This window comes from Equus caballus, chromosome 7, assembly GCF_041296265.1.
Source record: "Equus caballus isolate H_3958 breed thoroughbred chromosome 7, TB-T2T, whole genome shotgun sequence".
NCBI classification, from domain to species: Eukaryota; Metazoa; Chordata; class Mammalia; order Perissodactyla; family Equidae; genus Equus; species Equus caballus.
Window position 1 is genome coordinate 80,676,617 of NC_091690.1, and position 23,078 is coordinate 80,699,694.

General features: G+C 40.4%; 1 protein-coding gene across 31 annotated transcripts in view; it reads right to left on the reverse strand.

Moving 5' to 3' along the window:
- Nucleotides 1-23,078, reverse strand: part of DENND2B (DENN domain containing 2B) — a 176,808-nt gene that overhangs the window by 141,177 nt on the left and 12,553 nt on the right. For 2 of the 31 annotated variants that reach the window (XM_070274723.1, XM_070274688.1), the window contains exons 1-2: nucleotides 9,413-9,597; nucleotides 9,038-9,171 (exon numbers count right to left, since the gene is read on the reverse strand). The exons of 18 other annotated variants lie outside the window; for them this stretch is intronic. The gene's annotated coding sequence lies outside the window, so the exon portion shown is untranslated. Of the gene's footprint in view, nucleotides 1-8,883; nucleotides 9,326-9,412; nucleotides 9,669-23,078 lie in introns of those variants that run through there. 11 more of the 31 variants (XM_070274727.1, XM_070274726.1, XM_070274733.1 and 8 more) reach the window with 9 other exon arrangements.

Consider the following 23,078-nt stretch of genomic DNA (forward strand, 5'->3'; position numbering starts at 1 on the left):
TTTACATGCGCTAGTTAAATTTTCTAGCCAACTTTATAGGTATTATTATCCTCACTTAAAAATGTGGAAACTGAGGTATAGCGAAATGAACTGTTTCTTGAGATCACACAGTTTATAACTGAATAGTCAGGATGTGAACCCAGACAGTTGGAGGTTGGATGCCAAGCCCTTAACTGGTTCTTATAGCTTTCTAGCTGGTCCCATCCTCTCCTCTTGTCCCTTTATAGTCTCTTCTCTACGTAGCAACCAAAGTATTATGTTCGTCCCCTACTTTAGCCCACATTTGGAATCCCACCCATCACACTTGGAAGTAGAATCCAAAGTTAGTACCAGGTCCTTAAATGCTCTGAACCCCAGCCTTCCCACCTGCTCTCCAGCTTCCTCCCCATCTCTTTTGTCTCAGATGCTTTTCTTGAATATTGCTAGTTTGTATCTTCACTTCATTCAGTTGTCACTCAGATGCACCTTCTCAGGGATGCTTTCCCTGACCATCCTGTGTAAACAGCTCTTAGTTAATCTTTAATTCTTGCTTTGTTTTTCTTCCTAAAATTATATTACGTATTTGTGTGTTTTTCCTGTCTGCTTTCACAAATAAACAAACTCCATGTGGTTAGGGAGTTGGTCCATCTGTTTACTGGTATCTTTACTTTTTAGAATAGTACATGGAAAATTTTCTTTAAATATTTGCTAAATGAATAAATGGTGTCATTTGTATTTGATGTTTATGTTTAACATGACTTCACTTGGATCAAAATAGTGTAGAGGAAAGGGATACTGAGGTGATATATACAGATTTGGGACTTACTTGGTTTCATATTTATTACCAAGTCTTTGCCATAATATCTGGCCAAGAAAATGCTCTGAAAATCTTAGTGGAATGAATGCAGTGTGTGATTTGTTTTGGATTCCAGACATAGGAGTTCAGAGAAGGGAGAGAATAGTGTAGACTGGAGTGCTTAGAGAAAATTTGTGGAGGGCTTGTAGACTTTGAAGGAGAGGTTTGGTTTGGTTGGGCATATAGGAATCATAGAGTACCTTTTTTTTATGCTGGAAGGACCGTTAAGATGATGTAGTTCAACCTTTCTGTTTATGGATGGGGAAACTGAGCCCAGAGAGTCAAAGATCTTGTCCAAAGGCACCCAACTAGTTTATGTCAGAACCGTGTCTGGAATCCAGGTATTTTGTTTCCTAGGTCAGTTCTCTTTCTTCCATAGAATGCTGCCTTCAGAATCGAGGAGTACACTTTGAGGGGTGGGAAGTGATCAGGAATAGCATAAGCAAAGATCCAGAGGTAGAAAAGATGTTGGCCTTTGTGGGATGGAAATCAGGCCGTCCTAATGGAATCAGTAGGTTTATGAAAGAGATCCAATGGACGTATAGTGGGCTGTATAAGATGAAAACCAGATCTTGGAGGATCTTGAATGTTATCTTGAAGACTTTAAATTTGGAGTGACAAGGAGGCGTGTGGAAAGAGTTTACACATTGTTCTGCCAGTTCTCTCCAGTGAAGGTGACACATAATTGGTAGTATAGAAAATGGATTTAGGATCCCGTTTCACGGGATCCCGGTCGCGGATCCCGGTCGCGGACATGGCACCACTCGTCAGGGCACGCTGAGACAGCATCCCACATGCCGCAACTAGAAGGAGCCACAACTAAAATATACAACTATGTACTGGGGGGACCTGGGGAGAAAAAGCAATTAAAAAAAAAAAGGAAGAAGATTGGCAACAGTTGCTAGCTCAGGTGCCAATCTTTAAAAAAAAAACAATTAAAGCTTAGAAACTTAATACTCTATATAGTGCTTCACACAACAATTACATGTTCTAAGTTCACGGGTGGGTTTTTTTTCACATACTTGTCCTGTATATCCACTACTAGGCTTGGAATAGTTAAGACACATTACTGAGGTGTTGGTAAAAACTCACTTGTGAATACGTCATGTAAATTAAAAAAAAAAATCAACACAATGCACTGTGTTTCTCTTAAACTTCATCTTCTTCAAGGAATGATGCAGATTATGGGATATCCGCAGCACCACCCCATCATCCAACCATCACGCCCAGCTTGGCAGAGAGAGTCACAACAGCCAAAGCAGTTACACCACCTGCCAGGCCACTTTCCCCTTAGACTTCCCAATCCTTACACTTTGTCTATCAACTTTTCTGTCTCTTCTTTCCTGGAGATTTGTCTAGGTGTAGAAGCTCCTCTTATCTGGCAACATATCATAGTCAGTCCCCACACCCCTAGTCCCCACAGCCCTAAAAAACCCTAGACATTAAAGCCAGAATATTCCTTAAAAATCAAGATCATCAAAACTTAGGAGGACAACAGGGAAATAAAATGGGCATGACTCAACTACTTATCCAGAGAATCATCTTGGAGGGTTCTTCTCAACAACGTACAAGAGTCACAGTGCCTTCAGCTAGTTACTATGAGTCTTTATAAAATGACCTCGAATGATAAGAATTTCCAACAAAACAAAGGTACAAATCAGTGAGAGGGAAAAAACTTCTAACTTTTTCATTTCTTTACTCAATTTCCACAGAACTATATGCCCTTCTGTTTTTCTTCCCCGTCCCACCCACCATCTCTCCACACCCTAGCCTTGGTGATAAACCACAGAAAATTATGCTGACCTACCAGGACCAGCTCTTGATGTGGGTTCAACCAAGTCTGAGCCTCATATCCTGAGATCTACCCCTGGCCCTCCAGGGACCAGTGATGGTGACAAATACATGGGAACTATGTAGGCGACTTAAATGTGGACAGAGCTGGGCACATGATACTGCTCCCAAATTGGCTTTCTTGCTCATATCTAAACCTGGAATAGACAAAGGCTGCTCAATATTATTTTACCAATACCTTTCCGCAAAGCTATTTCTAACTAATACTGACCACTGAGCTACTTATGGAGGTTTTAAAAACGGTTCATCTGAAATAAGATACAGAGTGGCCTCTACCCACCTCCCATGACTCTGCAATCACTTTCTGTATAAACACTTTGGTCCTAAATACTATCCTGATTCAAGGCAGTGACCTATCAAAACACAGATGTGAAAAAAAATAGCAAAACAAAACCCTCACAACTGATATCTCTGATTAGTTGGACATTAAGGATTCAAATGAATGCTTTGACCTCAAATCTCATTTTTCCATGGTCTCCCTAATCCTATAGAGAACTAAATATTCATTTGTAAGCTACGTTTTCTTCATCTCCAGGTCTGGGTACAGATTCTAGTGTCCACTGAGAAGCAAACAGCTTTGACTCCCCTCCCCTACTAGTATAAAATTTCGAGAGAACTTCCATCCCCCTTGGGTCCCAGTGTTAGGATCAACTGCGGTTTGTGTAGAAGTCATTTGAGTCTAAGCACCTAGAATCCATCCCTGACTCACGTGGCAGGACCAGACTTTCAGGAAAAACTCCTCCAGGCAGTCCTTACACAACTAACCATGGGGCACTTTCAAATGCAGGGGATATTATGCCAAGTGGAGTTCCCGGCAACAGTAAATGGAATCTAACGCAACTAATAGCAAAAATAACCAACCGGGCCCTGTTCACTCACCAGAAAATATGTCCCCACATGTTGGGCCTCCTTATCAGGGCTCATCTCAGCACCAAGAGCAGAGGCCAGAGTGATGCATAAACAGTCACTTCCCAACAGCAGTATTCGAATCAGGAGGTATCCAACACCCATATCCAAAAATAACTTCCCATCTAATTTCTTAACTTTACTTACTCATTGATTCATCAAACACCTAATATTAAGCATGTTCACCAAAGAAAAGTAATAAGAGAATAAAAAGATGCTTGAAAGCACCAGCCAGTGCTTTGTCCACAGTGGAAATTCAATAAATGTTGAACACAGGAAAGAGCATATGAATGACTGTAATAGAGCGCTTCCTTGGAGACCAGTGTCTACAAAACCTCGCAACACACTGACTCTTGGATTGGAGACACTTTCAACCCCACTCCAGTTAGCCTTTGGGAGTAGGAATAGGGAGAAGGAGGCAAATAACCCCCAAATACCTGGATTCAAACTTGTCCTTAGCTAAATGAACATCCAAGATCTCAACTTCATATCAAAGAAATACAAAAATTCACCAACATTGACATTTGTCTAAAGCAGTTTCCAGAACACTGACAATCAGGATTCCCAGGACTCTAATCACTACAGCCCTTCATCACAAGAGGTCCACAAAAGGGTTTTATTTCTTACAATATTAACACAGTGTTAAGCAGATTATTTCTATAATATTTGCTTGGGGATCCTAAATTCTGGTTTAAACAAATAATTCCCACACTTCTAGAAAGGCCTTAATTGGGCTAGTCTGTTACTTTTAGTGCAATCTTGCAAAGGCTGGATTCTTTTTAAGCCCTGACAGGACTTGGGCAAAATTCTTTTGATGATAATTTTTTTAAAAGATCATACTCCAGAGTTTACATATGTTCCACAATTACTCATGCTGATAGGGGAAAAAAAGCACATTTTATTTCCAAAAGGCTCCCTTCAATCTGAAATCTCTAATTGCCAACATATCTGATACTGACTTCCTGCAAAAAACAAAACACAAAGCACCAAGTATAATCACAGGTCTAAAAAGCAAGACTTATAAAGAAAAACAGAGAAAGCTCAGCTTGTTTAACCAAAAAAAGGGAAGTAAAGGATGGGTACAGAAGAGACACTCTGTACATTTGGTAGCTGCCATTAGGGTCAAGAAAAGACGATTTGTTCACTGTGAACATCTGTGCATTGAAGAAGAATGGGAAAACAGTAAAAGTAAGAAAGACTAAAAGAAAATTTAAGCTAACTACAAGGAAATAATCTGTGATCATCAGTCTGGAAAGCTCAGAAAATGTTTCCTAGGGAGGTTGTGAAATCTCTTGAGAGAGAGCAAATCTCTTGAGAAAGATTTAAAGATATCTAGAGGGGGAATGGGTTAAAATAGTCAAACAGTTCTACTATACTAGGAGATTACATCTGACTGTCAAAAGGATATTTCAGTCCTATTTTTCGAAGCTTTAGCTATCTTGGAAAATCTAAATCACTCCTTCAATAAATTACAAAAATGACAAATGCTTACCAAATATAAAACCATTCACAACTGTGTGAGTAAGCAATGAGCGAAAAATGCAAGCAAACATCTCTGACATTTAAATAAGAGCATTGCCAAAGTCTCTTTTTGAGACTCCAACTCTCAAAACTAACCTCAAGAGCACTCTCATAGACACTCACACCAAAAGATCGACTAACAGTAAGATCTGTCATTCTCTGAGGAAATCCTAGACAGATTTTCTTTCTCATCTATAACAGGCTACAGATAAAACAAAATGGCTTTCAGGTGACACAGGATACAAAATGAGAGAAGGAATCAAGGGACTAATCAGGGTATGAACTCCGCTGGTCCTTGGGGGTTACCCTGACCTAGAAAAACCAGAAAAACTGAGCTAAGAGATCCCTCCGACATCAAACTCCAGACACTTCTAAATAAATGGCAAAGCTGGGACTTTAACCTATATCTTTGGACTCTAAATCCCCTACACTGAGAGGTCACACTCCTCAGAGGTCCAAAACCCAAACTGAGTCATGTCCTGACACAGAGGTGCTGGTGAGAATGTCACACATTAGGAGTCAGCCACTCTACGACTACCACTGCTCCACGAGGTCCTGAGAACTTCACATATCAAAGCCCATTCAACAGGGCCAGCGCTCCAGTTAGAGCCTCTTAAAAGTAAAAAGGGGCATGGAGAACTAAGATCACATTTTGGTTGTGCATTTTTTTACTTTACAAAAAAACATGGTTGACTCTAATATTAATTAAAATAAGACATCTCTAGTTGACAAACTTTTTCTGCCTGTCAGCTGCCCTTTTTTGCACAACCTCCTGCTACCTGGGAACCAAATCCTTGGCCTAAGCACCAAGTCTTCAGAGCACTGACAAGTTCAGAAGAAAAGGCCTAGAGGCTACACAAAGAAGAGCAAGAAATCTAAACTGTATCCAAAATGGGAGACAATTCTAGTAAAATGGCTCCACCCACTGCTGCCCTTCCTGAGCCCATTATCTGCAGAGAATCAAAGGGCCTAGCTACAAACTTGGGTATTCAATGGCCCTGTAAGCTCCCTAGCTGTATATACAAACAATACAATTAACTGGTAAGAAACGCGAAGGGGTAAGAAGAGCTTTCTACATCTCTAAATGCTGCCTTTTATATCCCTTATAAATTCCCTCACAGTAACTCTCCAAATGCATCCTACTGCTCCTCCATAACAAAAAGTGAAATACACATACAGTTTCTCTTAATTGGTCTTATTATAAAGAAAGGTCATCTCAATTCATTTTTACCTTGCAAGTACCAAATTTTAAAATTGAGCGTTTTTAAGAAACAAGGCAATGTGAGAGGAAAAGAACACCTCAACTTAAACGAGATCTGTAGGGCAAGGCCCTGGTTTGGAGTTCAAGGTTGCCACTTAGTAAAGGCTCTTAAACAAATTACAACATTGATCTATGTCCCAGGGTATCCATGAAAGAAAAAACTTTCACCAAAGTATTACGAAACGTGTGGGGAACATAAAGGACAAACCACTAGCTGTGTTGTTCCACATACACATTCCATTTCAACATTCGCCTGGTGAGATCCAGCTCTCTTCTGACCCCCAATAACCCTGTGGTCAGTGCAACTAGTTCTTACCCAGTGAACCAAGATATTGAAGGGTATGGTAAATGGGGCAGGAATTTAAACACCCAAACATCTATTTGCTTTTTTTAACCTCGGAATTAAGAACTACCATTTTGCACATTACCTGTGACGAGTGTGCATCAATATTCCTGTGCAGAGATGGAACGCTAATCTTCTAAAAACATTGCTTTACCAATCACTCCTTTTCTCAAAAAACTTTAAAAGCTAGACAAGGTATATACGATCAAGTTCCAGCTCCTGAGCCAGAATTCCAGCTTCCATTGTGGAAGGCAGGTGTGGAAGCACAAGCTTTAGAGTCAGACAACCGGGAGCTGGAATTTCAGCTCTATTACTCACTATTTGTATGATCCTGAGCAGGTTACTTATCTTTCTGATCTTCTCTCTTTAAAACAAGAACTCCTTCTCTTTAAAACAAGAACAATACCTACTTCACAACACTAGAGGATGCCAGAGAGAGCATAGCACGCGGCACAGAGTAGATGCTCAGTAAGTATTACTTTTCTCCTCACCTCTAGTCCAAAGGGTCTACTCTCTCTACTCTAAAACTCTCCCCAGCGGCTCTCCACTAGTTTCAGAACCACACTTTGCTTCAAGGCCTCATTAAAATCCCTTCCCTTCTATGAAGCCACTCTGGCTCATAATCTTTTTCTCCTCTGAACTTCCTTAATTCTTACATTCTAAGGCAATCGATTTGAAATTTTTCTTCTTCTCTTAAGTGTCACTCGTCTCTCCCCCATGAATCCACCAACTTAGGGGCAAAGTTGTCACCAATTATCAAGCCAATCACAATCTGTGCTCAATAAAAAATACTCTGGAGGCAGAGCTGCCTTGCAGTTGTCTACCAAAACTGGGTGTGGTACTGGCCCAATTAGGGGATAATAGCACTGCCCATAGACACTGGAACAAATCTCCCCCGTATCTTGGCGAGTTTTTCCAAGGGTGATATTTACCATAAATGAAAAGGAAGCTTAACCATCTGCCGTCACAGTGGAAATGTCTGCCAAGCCAGCAGGGCCCAGGGAGACTTTACTTCCCTCTTGCAGTCAACAGGCTGTTGGTGAGCTCTTGCTTTGTGCTGCCCTTAATTCAGCATGAGAGACAGACAGGGAGCAATGTGGCCTTTACCTCTGATTAGCTTTCTGGAACCTACCCTATCTCTGATCCTTAGGAAACCCCTATTTCTGAAAAAATCTCATCAATGAAGGGATTCACCTTCTGAAAATATTACTTGGAGGAAAAAAGAAAGCAATCCTGCAGTCACTTGAGTTTTAACCTTCTGGCCCTATCCTAGGATGGCAGGTTGAAGTGTGTGCATATAAGAGATCCTGGAATGGTTCAACTGGCTCTATACAGTCCTGGAGATGGGACAATGATCTCGTCACCATTCCCAAGACCCTGCTGTCCAAACAGCAGAGACACCTGCATGGGGATAAAAGACAGAGTTGGACTAAGGCAGCATTAAGGCAAATTCTCCCACTTCGTACGGTTGTTTTATTCACATTCAAGTAATTATAAACCACATTCATATAAAGATTCCAGGAAAATGCAACAATCTCTCTTTAGAAGTACTTGAAAACGTTCAGTCTCTAGAACTCTACTAAATTACTAAATTCTTTGACAGGGTAGCATAAACGTCGGCTAAACTGTGTTCCTTTAGTCTCGGGTCACTTAAAAAATATATCTTTAATACTCAATGCACTTCAGGAAGAAGGCAGAAAAGGAAAGGCAATCATTCACCAATAAACACAGCTTAATTTGTTGAAGTGATAGAGTGCAAAGTTGATTTTCCTTTGTCTGAGTTCCGAGTGTGCGTGCGTGTGTGTGTGTGTGTGTGTGTGTCCTCCAAGAAGCCTACAGACAAGCTAACCCAGCTCCAGGTAAGAGGTCGCCAGCCCGCAGAGCAGCTTGGGTGCGTCCAGGGGAGAAAGCGGCTTGCACTGCCCAATCCCAGGGCCACAGGGACGGCAGTCTCCTCTCCCCATACCGCCGCTCTGCACTTCCCCAGACCCTTGGCTCCACGTTCCCCGCCCCCAACTGCGCGGCCCCAACCAAGCCGGAAAGCAGAGTCTGCCACGACCGCCTGGGGGGCAGTCCCCACCACCCCAGTGGAGCTGCCCCACCGCCCTGCTCCTCTGCGCCTTCAGAGGCCCCCCACAGTCTGGGCTGCTGGACGCAAATACTCACAGAGCTGGAACACCGCCCCGGGGCTAGGAGTGGTGAGTAGGAGGGAGGAAGGCGATCGGCGCCCCTCCTGCCCGCCACCCGGCCCGGAGCAAAAGGCAACCTTCCGGCGGGAAGACATGAAGGGAAAGCCAGGGCGGCAGCCGGAGGCACTTACCTCTGCGCTCCCCAGCCGGGCTGGGCGCTCGCACAGATGGGGGCTTGCCTGCAGCCGCGCAGCCCGGAGGAGGAGCCGCTCCGGGAGAGAGGGCGGTCGTCGGGCAGGCATCCGCGCCCGGGGCTGCGGCCGGGCTGGAGGGAGAGAGAAGGGAGGGAGCACAGATTTGAGTGGAGGGGGGCGTGGAGGAGGTGTGCCTCCACCCGAGACTGAGAGGGTGGGCTGCTGGAACCAGGCGAGGGGTGTGTTCGGAGGCAGTGGAGCGAACAAGAAAACCGCGCCGAGTGCGCGCAAAGGGGGGCGGGGACTGGGGCTGGGAAGATGGGGGTGGGGGGGCAGGATGAGGAGTTGGCCCTCAAACCGGACGGCCCTCACCTCGGCACCATCCGACCAAGAATTGTCTGGGTCTGGAGCAAAGCACAAGGAGGTCTGAAACTTTATGTCATTTTCTCATACACACGTGACCCCCCTGCAGTCCAGATGGTTTCAATCACTGGAGGAAAAAAGCGGCTCCGCTGGTATGCATGAAAAGCCGGAGCTGGGAGAGTCTGGGAAAAGCTGCCTGTGCAGCCTGCCTTCAAACAAACGGATGAGCTCTTTCCGTTCTCCCAGCCCGCAGCCTGGGGGAGCCCTGCAAAATCCAAAAGACACTAAAGCAGCTACATTTGGTATTGCAGCAGGAGCAGAGGAACTCTGAAAGCACTAGGGTTCCAAGGAGTCTGGTCTGAACCGAAAGTTCCAAGGGCATTCAGAGTTCTAAATTCTCCGTTAGTTTGCAAAACCAAAAACTAGAAAAGGGTGTCATTAAATAAGCAATGGAATACTAGAAGTGAGAATCTGTGATTTATTAGTGGAATTCTGAAAGAAATTGTTAACCCACTATGACAATCCACTTGGAACAGGATAATGCAAATCACTTAAAATGCAAACTCACACATACGTGGTGGGATGTTAGGAAGCCATGTAACCCAATTGTTCATCCTGTAAATAGACCTTGACATTGAAATGCACAAAACTCTCACAAACCTAGTTACATTTGTAAGGAACAAATGCGTATGAACATAAGCAAGCTCTAAAGCAAAGACATCTTTCAAAGCCCAAGCCAATTCAATTGTCACATATCCTAAAGAGGTATTTACTCAGCTGCAGGGCAAGCATCAAAAATAATGGGGAGTTTAAGATACATCCTGGTAATAATTTAACTTGTTCATGATCAAACAGAAATAGTGGCAAGAACTAAACTGATAAGATCTATTGTCCTTTGCCAGAAAAGGATATTAATATGAATCATTAAATGAATTACTATTAACTATCTCAATAATATTGGTGCCAGAGGATATGTTTGGCCTTTAAAGCAGAAGGCCTTATATACAGTGTGACACAGTTGTCTGTGTGTGAAAAATATATCAATTCCTAGTTGAATGAATTGGTTCTACATTAGGAAAACCCAAGATTTCCATTGTTGTTGAGGCAAACTGGAAAACACAGGAGACAACTTGAAACCAGGTAAAGCAGAACAAGTTTTATTCCAACTCAAAATCTAAGAGTGAGTTTCCACTCTAGTTCACTGAAATGCCTGAACCCTTCAGGAGACCTAGGCCATATTTAGATGGACCTAGCCTTTTCCAATCTTCTCCAGTCTCAAATTAGGGTGGTTCTACCCTCCACAAGCAACAAGAGAACTTACGCAGAAGAATCCTCAGAGAACACAAGCCACAGAATTTGACAATGCTCCAGGCAAATTCCACCTGCAGCTCCCTAAGCTCTCTAAGGAGGTGCTTAAATTTCCCACTTCCAGAACTATTCCAAATTCCACTTCCAAGACTTCTATTAAAATGCTGTTTTTCTTGAGTGACATCTGTTAAGAAAGCCAACTCAACAGAAAGCATGAAGATATTCTCTACTCAGACCCAGGACAGTAACTGTGTGCATCTCTGGCAGCAGCTCCTGCTGCCTCTTATGTGTGCTAAAGCAATGTGAGAGGGCAATAATGAGATACAAATAGTTGTTCTTTTTGTTTGCCAATACTATTGCAAATTATGCATGGAACTTTTTTAATTCCTAAGAAAAACCTTCATTAGGTCTACTCTTTCAGAAAGAAAATTAATATCCCTAGGTTTTCTAAATATAGTCTAAATATAGTCTTGCATCTAAACTCCACTGATGTCAGTACTAATCAGTAAATCTTAATACTGGCCAAAGATTTATTAGAGACACTAACATCTCAAATGTTTTTAATGCTATCTTCAATGGTGCTAATTTAGTACTTTGCATTAACCTAATGTTCACATCACATGACAAACAAAGCCAACTATGTATAAGGTGCTAAAGGAGATTGTAAGCTCTATGAGGACAGGGACCAAGTATATCTTGCTAATAGTTACATTTTATATGCTCAGTACAGTGCCCAGCATGAAAAAGGCACACAATAAATACATGCTGTTTGAATAAATGAAAGATAAACAAAAACACTCCTCATAAAGTTACAATCCCGTAGATGCATGTGACTTGTAAACAACAGAATAAAGTAACAGCTTTAGGAAGGACACTAGCAACAAAAAAAGAGGAAGGAGTAATTAGCATTAGCTGGCTTCGGACTTTAACCACAATATATATTCAGAAATGTACAGAGGCCACTGCAAATAAGAAACGTTTATAAGAGGAATTTGGTATATTTAGTGACTAATTTAGGGATCTCAGAGATACACGTCCCATGTCCCCATTATTCAGTCCCCTCAACGCAGAGCCAAGACAAGATTTGAGCATAAACATCCTGGCTCTAATTTGGATAGTATGAATACTGCTCCTTTCATCCTCTCTCATACATCTCCTCCACCCCCAAGCCATTTCCTCTGTACTGTCTTCTGGCGGTCTACTGAAAGTTTCCTAATCTTTAGAAGCAGTAGCTTCGGTTCTCTTTGTGTGGAGAAGTACAATACACTCTGATTACATGGTTATATTCCATACAGATGCCTGGCAACACAGCTTATAACTAAGGGTCTGTTTAACATTTTAACTTTGAGGGACTTACAATTCAACTATTTTGTTATACACCAAAATAGCACTTGACATCACAGAGATGGGCTTTACTTCCTTTTGCTATTTTAAATCCTGCACTTAAGCACGGTAAGTAGTTTGGTTCACGGATTTTGCTTTGGTGTATTTCTTTTCTTTGAGGGACAATGGAGTTAAGATTTTCAAGGAAGGGGCCGGCCTGGTGGCACAGCGGTTAAGTTCGCACATTCCACTTCTCAGCGGCCCAGCATTCACCAGTTCAGATCCCGGGTGTGGACATGGCACCAACTGGCAAGAGCCATGCTGTGGTAGGGGGTCCCACATATAAAATAGAGGAAGATGGGCATGGATGTTAGCTCAGGGCCAGTCTTCCTCAGCAAAAAGAGGAGGATTGGCAGCAGTTAGCTCAAGGCTAATCTTCCTCAAAAAAAAAAAAGATTTTCAAGGAAGTCTGTTTGCAGGTTTGCAGGTCTAGTATTCATGAAGCAATTACTTCCTCCTAGGTACTCTGTCTATAATATTATATGGGGTCATTAAGGGAGCAATAGGGGCTTATTTATGCCTGATGATCCAAATAACCAGGTTTCTCTAAGGCAGGCAACTGGGAAAGATGGTTGGCCCAGATGACTTTAAATTTTCTAGGTCATGCTTTTCTATATATAATTTCCTTTTTTAAATTTTTAATAAAAATAGTATTTTTTATTTAAACAGCTAAACTTCAATGCTAAACAGGGAAATCATCCTAAAATATTTTTTAAAGAAAATAATTATTAATCACTAATCCATAACCTCAGCAAGTACTATTTAATCCAATCCTGTTTTCCATTCTCCCTACATTTGAGTAGAACCTAACTTCTAAAGCACCGCGTATTCACCTTTGAAGTTTTCCCATAAGCTTTAAGACTTTGGGCATACCTCAGAAATAACTATCAGGGGGCTGGCCCCGTGGCTGAGTGGTTAAGTTTGCGCGCTCCGCTGCAGGCGGCCCAGTGTTTCGTTGGTTCGAATCCTGGGGACGGACATAGCACTGCTCGTCAAACCACGCTGAGGCAGCATCCCACATGCCACAACTAGAAGGACCCACAACGAAGAATATACAGCTATGTACCTGGGGGCTTTGGGGAGAAAAAGGAAAAAAATAAAATCTTTAAAGAAAAAAAAGAAAGAAAGAACTATCAGGAGTACTAAGGGATGACCTTATTACTCCCTTTGGCTTTTTACTTTCCTCTTCTCCAAGCCCCTCAAAAGGCAAATGGGGCTTACATTCACACAGATGCAACTAAGTCGGTAGTATGAATCCTCGTGACCAGTTTTTGCAATCAGTAAAGCATAACAGTATGTACTAGATCACTAGTTCCTAAATCTGATAGCCCTTCAGAATCATCTAAGAAGCTTGTCAGAAACACAGCTTCTGGCCCCACTCCCAAACCTACTGAATTAGAATCTCCAAGGTTAAGAAACACTAGACTAAATTAATTCTAAGATCTTTGCTTTGTCAGTTCTACATAGGGCAACTTTCCCTTAAAAGAAAGCCCCTCTATCACCACACCGTCACACAGCCTTCCCAAAAGCAATCAGGCAAAATATACGGAGTGAAAATAATGTAGTTTTTTCCTTCACAATAAGCAACTTATTGGGCACAACTACCTTTACAGCCTACCTCGGAAAGAAAAAAAATCTTCAAACTGAATGTTTGAAAAAAACTATTCCTACTAAATAAAACTAAAATAAAACTTTATTAAATAAAGTTTAAACAAAGTTTAATAAGATTTAAAACAGATCATTGAGGCATTAGCAACGTTTTGTCATACAAACATAATAGCACTAATAGGCCACTAAAACTATTGATCAGTTTCATATCTTTTCTAACAAGTAAAATCATCCATAATAACAACTGTATAAATGTATATTCTATTAAAAGCTACTTAATTTTTAAAATTGTAGGGAGTAAGAAGCACAGAACCCAAAATTGTGTGCAAAAATTTTTGACACTGTAACTTAAAAAAAACATTAAAAAATATATATAGGTAAGATATAAACCTGGTTAAAAACTTCAAAAAGAATATGTAGAGAAAAAGAAGTCTTCCTTCCTACTCTTGTCCTCCAGTTCCCCTCTCTTCAGGCAATCACTGCAGTTTCTTGAATATTCTTCCAGAGATGTTCAAAGGGAACACAAAATTATTTATGTGTGCATAGTGCATTTTTGGAAGCAAAGGTCCACAGTCTGGTAACAGATTCTCAAGGAGGTTCATGATCTCAAAGAAGGTAAGAATCGCCATTCTAGAGCAAGGCTAAGGGTTCACGCTCTGCCACCGTCCCTTCGCAGGATGAGCAGAGTTGCAACCTTCATTTTGCTGAGGAGTATTACTGTCCGCAATTCCAGACTACAAAATAGCCTCAGAAGCAGTGTTGGTCAACACGCAGATGTGGTCATAAAATACCACATCTGTCTGTAAATAACTCCTGATTTTTATGTTTTTCTCAAACAATCCCTCCAATGAATAGTTCTTTCTGTTGCCGTGTCGACTGACTGACAATGAAAATCTATAAGAAACTTCTGACATAAACATACACAAAGAAAGCAGACATTTTTCTATCATAACCTGAACATTTTCTATTGGGATAAAGGAAAGATTTTATTTAAATCTACACAGAATTTAAAGTGGAAAATTAACTTAGTACTCCTGGTAGAGATAATTAACATAAGTTACAGGGTTATTAATAAAGATTTTAAGAACCACATCCTTTAAGATATACATTAATTTTGTCAAGATGGTAAACCTCACTTGTATTTCAGTGATTATTACTTTCATAAGTGTTATAATTGGGATTTTAACGTAAAATTACAAATAAGTTAGTAGTTTGTTAGGGGATCAGGGATAACTGAACTGAATTGCTTCACTCATCCCCCTTTTCATAGTAGAATCTATTTTCTTGCCTGAATACCATGTAGTGCCTTTCACTCTCCCTTCCAAAGTGCATGAACAATATAATACAAGGGTCTTTTTCTATAATCAGCTTACAAAAAGGTTCAGCCTGACCTAGGTCCATTTATTTTTTTGCTCTGCAATGTTGTTTAAGGTTTTATTCCAAATACCAGACTATTTATTGTTTATTTAAAGAAAGTATTAGGATAGCTTGATTGATGATGCTGGGCAGGCTGGACCTGGGAGGGAGTAAGATGAGATGCCAGGTGCTCTTCAGATGGAGAGGAGTCAAGAAAAGGGTCAGAAAGGCTCTCGAGGCCTGGAACGTCTCCCCACTCATCTGTCTTGCTGCATGGTCCTTTTTCCTGCTCTCAGGGGCTTGAAAATAATTTCTGATTGGGAGAATTTAAAGTCTAAAAATTTACTGATTTGAAACACTAGTTATCAATATTTGCTCCACTGGGATCAGCCTTAGATCTAATCAAATATCTCTAGACTAAGCAATGATTTATCTTTGTCATTAAATTCACTGAATTTTGCCCTACAAGCATCCCTGAAATAAGAATTGTGAGAATGGGAACTGGCCCAGGCAGCGGTTAAGTGCGCACATTCCACTTTGGCAGCCCGGGGTTCACCGGTTCGGATCCCGGGTGCAGACATGGCACTGCTTGGCAAAAGCCCTGCTGTGGTAGGTGTCCCACATATAAAGTAGAGGAAGATGGGCATGGATGTTAGCTCAGGGCCAGTCTTCCTCAACAAAAAGAGGAGGATTGGCAGTAGTTAGCTCAAGGCTAATCTTCCTAAAAAAAAAAAAAAAAGAATTGTGAGAATGTAGTATCTTCTAGTCATTTTCCATACTACTTGCCCAAAAAAATGAACCTAAAGCAAATATGAAAAAAAATGATTATATATCTATAGCTATCTAATCATTTCTTTATTCACTCAACAAGCTTTTATTAAACATCTGAAAAAACTGTTTTTGACATCATGGGGGATAAAAGAGAAATAAGCCATATAGGCAAATTTAAAATCTAATGAAGAACGTATACATAAACCACCAGTCAGAATAAAATAAGTGGTAGAAAAGAGATAAAGAGGAGGAAATACAGGAATTTACAGAAGTAGTAGAGATTCTTACTGAGAACTGAGGGAAAGAGGGTTGGAACTGAACCTTAAATGATTGTTAGAATTTCTATTTCAATAAACAGAAAAGAAAGGGAGATAATTCAAAACCAAAGGAATTGCCTGAGCTGTAAAAGTACACTAGCTTTAAGAACAATGCGCCTGGGGCTGGCCCGGTGGCTGAGCAGTTAAGTTCACGCGCTCTGCTTTGGTGGCCCAGGGTTTTGCCAGTTCAGATCCCAGGCACGGACATGACACTGCTCGTCAGGCCATGGTGAGGCAGCATCCCACATGCCACAACTAGAAGGACCCACAACTAAAAATATACAACTACGTACTGGGGAGATTTGGGGAGGAAAAAAAAAGCAGGAACAATGGTCCTCATTTGACTAGAGTAACAAGAGGCTAAAATGGTAGATTAGGTGGAAAACAGCTTGGCAGTTCCTCAAAAAGCTAAACATAGAATTACCATATGGCCCAGCAGTTCCATTCCTAGCTATATACCCCAAAGACTGAAAAGAGGTATTCAAATAAATGCTTGTACATGATTGTTAATAGCAGCACTATTCACAATAACCAAAAGGTAGAAATAACCCAAGTGTCCATCGACATATGAATGGATAAACGAAATGTAGTATATTTGTATAATGGAATATTATTTGGTCACAAAAAGGAATGAAGTACTGATACATGGTACAATGTGGGTGAACATTGAAATCATTATGTAAGTGAAAGAAGCTACAAACAGAAGGTCACATACTGTATGATTCCATTTATATGAACTATCCAAAATAGGTAAATTCATAGAGACAGAAAGATTAGTGGTTGCCACGGGGAGGGAGAAATGGGTATGGGGTCTCCTTTGGGGGTAATGAAAATGTTTTAGAACTAGATAATTCATGCCACTGAATTGTATGTTTTAAAACAGCTAACTTTTATGTTGTATGAATGCCACCTCAAATTTTTTTTAAAAAGGTAGATTACTGGTCTGTGGTCCATACTACTAGTGCTTACTAATATCTTTTCCTGTGCCCAGAAGTTTGTATGTTCCAGCCACCTTGCAGTTAGGCAGGGCCCCATGACTGTTGTAGCCAACAGGCTGTGAGCAGAAATGACACATGTCACTTTCTGGTCAAGTGTTGAAGAATGGGTGAGAGATATCCATGCCTCTCTTCTCTGCCACATGAATCCAACGCCTTGTGAGACAATGGAACAGACTGCGTCCCTGAATAAACTTGTGCCTCCCTACTGACCCATGCTGGACATTCTGTACAAGCAAGAAATGCACTTTTGTTGTCTTAAGTCACTGAAATGTTAGGGGCTGTTATTGCAGCATAAGTTAAGCCTACTCTGACTGATAGAGGATCAGATCTAGGAAGGCCCATGAAACCAATATTAAGAAATTTGAATTTTATTCTGAAGGGTGTGGAGAGAATATTTTTAAGGAGAAGAGTGACATGATATGCATTTGGGAAAATAGTTTTGGATATAATGTGCAGAGTAAATTAGAAACAAAAGTAACCCTCAACCTTTGGTGCATATCAGAAATCACCTGAGGAGAACTGTAGTCATCTTCCAATTCCTTTACATTTCTGTAAGGAATAAAATATTTGTCCTCTGGAAAAAAAATCATCTGAGAAACTTTTCAAAATGCAATGCTCTGGTTCAGGATATCTGGGTCTGATTCAGAATCTGAATAATTCTGAATCTTTGGAGGTAGGATCTAGGCACCTATAATTGAAAAAACTCAATGGGAAATTCTAGAATACAGATTAGAGTCAAGGAGGAGATATCTAGTTCAGAGACAATCAAATTTACATGCTTAGGGGCCAGCCCAGTGGTGCAGCGGTTAAGTGCGCACATTCCACTTGGGCAGCCCGGGATTCACCGGTTTGGATCCCGGGTGTGGACATGGCACCACTTGGCAAGCTATGCTGTGGCAGGCATCCCACGTATAAAGTAGAGGAAGATGGGAACAGATGTTAGCTCAGGGCCAGTCTTCCTCAGCAAAAAGAGGAAAATTGGCAGATGTTAGCTCTGGGATAATCCTACTCAAAAAAAAAAAATTTACATGCTTACTGGATTCAAATAAACAGTACAATAAAACATTTTCTTGACAAATGGAATGATAAATGCTTATGGAGTTTCTGTTAAAATAGTAAGTTATGAAAAGGTTACGCACATTAACACGTGTATAGTCATAGTTATGACTTTGAAAACTTAAACATCGGTAAGATGGGGGTGGCAGTCTACGTGCAGCTGTTCTATTGCTAAGCGGTAGCCCACCCCAACGTTTCTGTTATGCTAGGAAACATGGTTGACACACTAGAATCAGAGGACAGAGCCATCCTCGGTCTCCCGGAAGGCCAAGCTCTTCCCAGCACTTACATCTATCTTATTTCCTCCTTTCTTTTCTTTTAGGATAACTAGCATTCCATTCTGCCCTTAGTTCCTTCCTCCTGAGTATCAAACTCACCAGCCAACTTTCATCAAGACTTGAAGAGCCAAGATTTAAGGGTTCAAAAAGTCTAGGTTACAGATGCATTTGGAAGCTGTCACTCTAAACTGTGTGTGTGTGTGTGTGTGTGTGTGGTTTTTACTACCAAATGTGATTATTATATGCAATTAATAAGAACCTCAGCTTAGAGTACAGAAATCTAATACTGTGAAGAAATAGATCCTTTGCTGACCATAATTCAGTTTGTGTTGCAAAAACAAATCTTCAGAGTATCTCAAGAAAAAGTGATCTCTGATAAATAGCATTGAAGTTGACCAACAGGAAAAAAGTACCTGTATCATCTCTGAAGCCCTATTGCAAGGTGAAAAGACACTGACAGGCTTCACTACAAACCTCCTCCCAAAACTGAATACTGCTCAACAATCCTTTTACTTATTCTTAGTGATTTAGATCCTTTCCTTGCCCCCCACAGCAACTGTTATAAGCCTATTTTTGAAATTTCTAACTACTGACTGTCAGCAGGTAACTGACAGCCATCACTACTGAGAAAACAGAGATGTGACTCCCTCAGCATTCCTCTACTATGTCAAAAACGCTTCTTCTTTCCTCCCTATCTTCTGTCCTGGGAGCATGCCTATTCCTTTTGAAGAGTAATCTCTACTATGTCAGATCTCCCATTTTCTGCACCTCAGGTCTTCCTCTTTCTTTTTTTATCCCCTTATTTTTGTGATTACCTTCTCCAGTAGTTTTCTGGAAAGGGTGTGTAGGAAGTGAAATTTTTTTGATACTTTGCGAGGCTGAAAATGATTTCAAACTATTCTCCTACTGAATTGACAGTTTGGCTGGGTAGAGAATCTAGGTATAAAATATTTTGATTTGGATTTTAGAAGGCATTGCTCCATTGGTCATATACTTTCTAATACTGTGGCTGAGGAATATAATGCATATTATTTTGTCTCTATAAGCTTGTAGGATCTTTTCTACCGAAATTTCATGAGGATGTCCCTTGTTATAGGTACTTTTTCATACTCTGTTTGAAGGTACATGGTGGGCCCTTTTAAGCTGAAAGTTCACATCCTGTTAGTTCCAATAAATTTTCCCGTATTATTTGTTTGACAGATTTCCTCCCCTGCGTTTTCTCTAATTTCTTTCTGGAACTCCTATTATTTAAATGTTGGACCTCCTAGATTGATCTCCTAAATGTCCATCTCATTGTCTTTTTGTTCAACTTTATAAGAAATTTTGTAAATTTTTCCTTCTAACTCTTCTCTCATTTTTTTTACTTCAATTATTACATTTTTACTCTCCAAATGCTCTTTCTCATTCTGATTGTTCCCTTTTTCTATAGCATCTTGAGCTTCCTTCTTGACGTTCTCTACAGTCCCAGCATTACTATCAACTCTTTCTCCTATCTCCATGACCACTCTTTTTCAGTGTCTTTCATTACTACCTCTTCTTCTGCATACCCTTTAATTGGAAGATTTTCTTCTTGGCTCTTTTCTATATACAGGCTCTCCCCAGGCATCTTATCTGCTTGCATGGTTTCAGTGAAATATACTGATATTTCCAAACTATTATCTCGAGCTTCAACCTCCCTCTCTTGAGTTCTAGACCTGAACTTCCAACTACCTGGCGGATATTTGCACCTGGATGTATCAAAGACACCCCAAACTTTACAAATTATTGCTAGCTTCAGGCATCTTATGCTCCAAACTCATAAATAATGTCATTCCCAGAAAATATGGAAAAAGTTAACACTTTTGATAGGCCCAACTCAAATGTCACCTTTTCAGTAAAGCCATCTCTGATTTCTTCCTACCCCTAAGCAGAAGGAATTACTTCCTCTCTTTGCACCCAAGGCACAATTCATAGCCCACAGCACCTCTTCAGAAGTATCGTTCACCAAGACCCAATCTGTTGACTCTGCTAGAATGTGCACCTCTTGCAGTTGTCTCATCTTCAACATCTCGCAAATGGCAGTTTTTATTCAGTAAATTACTCAATAAATAGTGTTGAATTACGGTAATTTCAAACGAATATATAGCATAAATATTTGGCTATGTAATCATTAACTAAGCAAAGAATGTAACAAGAAACCTAACCCACTAGAAAAAATTATATAAGTTTAAAAATGTACCTGTGGATATTTTTAACCTTAAAAGATTATTACTATTTTAATTATTTTATTGAGGTCATATTGGCTTATAACATTGTGTAAATTTCAGGTGTACATTATTATATTTCAGTTTCTGTACAGACTGCATCATGCTCACCACCAATAGTCTAGTCTTTATCAATATTATTATTTTTTAACCAAATATTCCCAATCTCATCCAAAGGCAAATTCTTCATAGTCACACATATGCAAATTCAGAATTTAAAGAGCAAATTTACTTTTAAATCATCTGCTCATCCCAGCAGGCACCTAAACAGTTTCCTTAGAATACAGAACACATTTTTGTTGTTGTTTAGAACAACCAAAAATATTTTTTTAAAACAGCAAAAAGAGATTTCTTTACAATGCATCACTTGTATACAAATGTGAGTAATGGGTAGCCAATCCTCTGGTAATTTTTTCCAGAAATGTTAAGTGATTAAAGAGTAAGGACAGGAAAGACACCCCTGAACCCTAAGGAGAGCACTGCTCCTAGGACACTACAAGGCAGAAGAAGGGATGTTCATCTGCATGCAGGGGTTTCAGCACTGTTGTGGGCTTCTGTTTACTTTAGTTTGGGTTTGATTTTCTTTTTAAACTATGCCCTAATGCCAAATCTTACATTTTTTTCTTTTTCCTGTTGAACTGATGCTATGTTAAGATATAAGCACAAACATCTCCTAAGTGTTTTAAATCCATCCAATTGTTTGAGAAGGCATACGTGCTGGGCCAACAAAGCCAAAACATTAGAGCTAGGAATTTTGATGAAGATAATAATTGCTTACAGACCAGCTTGTTTTAACTTGCTGAACAAAGAACACAATTTTATACCACATTTTCATCACAGGCTTTTTCTCTGCATAATCACTACTGTAATGAGCACTTTAAAAAGGGAGATTATCTACAGGTTAAAGAGTAAGGAAGTTATCAATTAGATTCCATCATCTTCAAAATTTCACTTACTCAAACTTTATATTAATTAAAAAAATTTTTTTTGCTGGCCTAAGCACTGTTTTGAATCTTTACAAACCATTTGTTCAGTGTACACAGCATAAATCTAGGAATGAAGACACTCAGTTAACTTTCAGTGCTGCCTTGAATGGTTCAATAGCCTTGGGTAGTTCCATAATTTCTTTGTGCCTTAGCTTATTTCTAAGACATTCCTGTAGAGCCATACGGTTCCCTCTCTCACATCTGAAAGCTGCATTCAGGCTCTGTGCCTATCTCAGGAGTTACTCCCTCACTCTTCCCAGTCAGTTACTTCCATCACTTGCAGACCCCATAATTCAACATGCAGCCATGACTTATTAAAGGCCTACTCCATGACTGGCAATGCAGTGAGGGTGGAGATGAGTTTGGTCCGTAAGAGGACAATGATACTCGTTTCCTGACTAACAGAAATGATTGTACCAGTCATTCTGCTTGTTTTACGGTGACTCTGTATTTCCTATTCTTTACTTCCTCTGGAATACATAGCTGAAAGTCCTAAAAATTAAGTTGGTGTAGATTCACAGGATTCAGTTAAGGTAGTCACTCAGTGGTTACAGATGGTTATAAGGCCAGGCAGTCCAGGAGTGAACATGGTTTCAAGACAGAAGCAAGAAGTCATGGAAGAGACCAAAGTCACCAATTCATAAGACCAAGATAACTCTTTGTGCATGATACCAGTGATGACCCTAGGTTTGCTAAATCTTTTTGCTGTTACAACTCCAGCCTCTAAGGCAGAACTCTGAACCGTAGCAAGCTATGCTGACTTCTGATTCCCTTAAAGCAGGGATCCATTCATCTCAGCACATAAGCCTTCAGTATCAGAGTATAAAAGCAAGGCCATATCTTCCAACTAAGTCTGAAATCTTGTAAATTACAGAGAGGAAAAGAGGGTGGGAGGTGAGAGATCTATGTTGTCCAGAAGTATTAAGATACCAGATTCTAATGGCAGATCTTACATTTGAGACTCCAAACTCTGCACATGTGCTCATCATTCCCCATCTACTCATCGCATTGGTGTTTGTATGCCAATCTCCTGTACTTTGTCTCTGATCTGTGCCCTGATTCTTGCCATTCAGAGGTCATCTGGTTCTGATCCATGGCCTTGTGCTGATCTTGGATCATGGATATGTTCTCAATCTGAAACACACATCTGGCTCCAGAAAGAGGCCCAGGGTTGATCTCAAACTTTTTTCTCTTGCCACCTGTTCCCATGCCATTCATTTCAATCACGGCTTCTTGTCCTGCTTCCCTATCCATTACCACCTGTAGTTCTGGTACTGGCTAGAATTTTAGAATCCTTTTCAGCTCATTCTGGTAGGACAAAGAGGTAAGTAATAATTAGTTTATTTAACAACAGTATGCAGAGAGGACCTA